The sequence below is a fragment of the Anarrhichthys ocellatus genome, unplaced genomic scaffold (genome assembly GCF_004355925.1).
Source record: "Anarrhichthys ocellatus isolate YVR2014 unplaced genomic scaffold, GSC_Weel_1.0 scaffold6325, whole genome shotgun sequence".
Taxonomy (NCBI): Eukaryota; Metazoa; Chordata; class Actinopteri; order Perciformes; family Anarhichadidae; genus Anarrhichthys; species Anarrhichthys ocellatus.
The window spans coordinates 1-2,956 of NW_022286299.1; the positions used below are offsets into that span (position 1 = coordinate 1).

General features: G+C 40.9%; 1 long non-coding RNA gene across 1 annotated transcript; it reads right to left on the reverse strand.

The window, feature by feature from the left end:
* Nucleotides 1-494: 494 nt before the first annotated feature.
* On the reverse strand, nt 495-2,872 carry LOC116380182 (uncharacterized). Its single transcript, XR_004212518.1, has 3 exons — nt 2,621-2,872; nt 2,455-2,539; nt 495-1,539 (listed from the first exon to the last, which is right to left on the reverse strand). It is a non-coding gene; the product is annotated as an uncharacterized LOC116380182 (long non-coding RNA).
* Nucleotides 2,873-2,956: the final 84 nt, after the last annotated feature.

Here is a 2,956-nt window from a genome sequence, read left to right on the forward strand (position 1 = left end):
GATAAACTGTATTTCTCTCAGGATTAGGAAATCACCTTAAAGTTAAATGAAGCATCTCAATCTGTTTTTCTGGATAAAATACTAAGAAGTTTGAAGTGTTTTAATATTCATGATTATTGTGCCAGAACCACAAATAATTCATGACTTAACATGACAAGAATAAAACACAACACTCTGAACTAAATGTCATTTTTCTACGTTCAAAGCTTCTATTGAGGTTTTTGAATGTAGCTTTGAATGTGTGTTGTCTTTACTTATGGCGACATCACCGTAAACAAAACCCAAAGAATCCTCGAAAAAAATCCTCAATTTGAAGAAAGTAATTCATCAAATTAAATGAGTTAGTATCTTTTTCGGTGTGTGAAAATGTATTTTTAAAGAATAAATGCCAACAAATATGGATTAAAGCAGAATATTTTGTTGACTAAAAACATGTGAATGTTGGAAATTATTTTTTTTAAATACATTTTGGTTCTGGAGTTGTTGGGAAATTGGAAACAGTCCTTGGCAGCCACGACTAGAATACAATTCAACAAATAGGGTAACCTGATCTTTATCTGCAACTGTGACGAAAACACCAGAAACACTTAAAAAAAGCTGCGCAGCATATCGATGTAGATTTAGAATTTGAACGTCAACGTGATGAATGAGGCGTCAAAGCTTTTCAGCACAGCCCAACAAGATGTATAAATATTTGACTGTATGAGTCTGTTAATGTTGTCTGTCTAAAAGGTTGAATGGTTACACTACACGGTCTGAACGGTTTCATCTTAAAGAATTCAATGATGGTCCAGGAATCCGATGGCAGGAGGGAACCCTGACTGAGCATCTTCCACTAGACGGCCTCACTCATGCACATCCTCCATCACTCTAATGAAGCAGCCTATAGTCAGCAGGAGTTAATCCAGACCTTTATTACAGGACCTGTCCAGACCCGGCAATAAGTCTGACGCCAGACGGGTGCTGCAGCACAAAGCTCCACTAAGGAGAGAATACCTGCCCTGTGCTAATTAGGACGTTTAAGAGCTCTTTTATGGATCATGTTTGGCTTTTATGATGCCCGAAGCTTAAAAACAGACGTTTTTCCTGCACATCTCACAGTGTGTTTCTGTCTGTTCGTCTCTGTTTATGTAACTTCCTGCTTCAGCTCCTCTAGCCTGTTCCCATAATTACAAGTCAGTGCTGGGTCAACATGCCTGGTTAAACGAGGGTTAAATGAAATGTATAAACAACAAAGCTGGAAGTGTGAGAACATCTGCAGGACGTTAGGACAGTGAGAGAGAGGACAGGAAGTGGCTGGGATTGGCTAACGGACATAAAAGCCTGGGTATGTGTGTGTGTGTGTTTTGCTTCTGCTGCACCTGCAGGGGTCTTGTCCGGGCCCCGGGGATCTGGATCTGGGACATTATACATGAGGGTTTCACCCGGTCCACTGCCCTGCTGAGGGTTTTCCTTCCACTGACCGCAGCCGGACTCTGCAACGTTCTGAGAGGACGGAAAACTGGGATCGGTTGCAGCCATTTTTGCTGGACTGGGATCCTGATGTTTAAACAAACAAAAACATTCAATAACATGTTTTCTTATTCATGTCTCATCTCAATTCCCCAAAGCCCAAGATGATAGTTATAGAACCAACAGTCCAAAACCAAAACTGATTCAGTTTAGAGCTGAAATGATTCATCAGTTAATATATTATTTGATAACTATTTGATCATTTTCAGATTAATGTGAGATTAATTGTTCCAGTTAAAAGTTACAGCCCCATATCCTCTTGTTCCAGCTCCTTGATTGTGAGGATTTGCTGCTTTATATTTAAGGTTTAGGATTGAAAACAAGCAACTTGATGCTGTGATCTGACATTATTATACTGAACAGTTAATCAATTAAAATTTATCGGCAGACTAATACGCAAAAAAAAGAATCTTTAGTTGTTGTCATAATTAAATTTACAAATATAAAAGCACAGAAAAGCACAATTCCACACATTTAAACGAAAGCTTGTTGGAAGCAACAGAGAAAAAAGCCAAAATGGAAAAGGGTTCATCCTCTGGAGAACATGAAACTCTGCTCAAAAGAGTTTCATATTTCTTGCCTTGCTAACAGCTTTAAGGACGGCAATGGTTGGTCCACCACTCTGGTCCAGACTGAAATATCTCAACGACTTGATGGATAGCAATGTTATTTGGTTCATTCATGGTGCCCAGAGGATGAATCATACTGATTGGTGATCCTCTGCCTTGTACTTTCCCGTTACCAGGAGGTTGACATTGGTGGTTTCTCAACAACAAATGCTTTATATCTATGTTCCCCTCAGCATGAAATGCAAAAACTTTGATGATCCAAGACGAAAGGTTAGCGGGTCGCCAAAAACAACATGATGTATCCTCTGAGGACCATGAATATCTATATTGAATTGTATGGCAATGGCAATTTGATGGACATTTGCTTTGCTACCTGGGTGGCAACAGGTTCCACTTTGCGTTTTTTCTTCTGAGTCTGCCGGTTAGTCCGCAGATAGACGGCGAGCTGTTCGGTCCACCTGGTAAAAGAAAGACATCGGTTACAGAGAAACCTTGTTACATGCTGCTCCTGTAATTTCTCTGCAGTTTTATATACCGACCCATTAATGATCTCTTTATTGTCCCCACGGATGAATATTTCCTGCTCCGGTGTGACGATGCAGAGCGCGTTTCTTTGGCCCGTCTTGGGCTCTGCATCCGCGACGTCTGAGCACAGATTGAGGTTCACCGTACCCTGTGGCAGAGTGCTCGGCTGGAAGGGGGAATCAGAGCAACTGAATTATTCTGGTGAGCTAGTTACAAGATCTGACTGATCCCCAGATGAGTGACAGTAAAACAGAGAGCAGTTTGTGGTGTTGAGTGTGCAATGAAAGAGATTTGAGGGGATCAGAGAGAGAGAGAGAGAGAGAGAGAGAGAGAGAGAGAGAGAGAGAGAG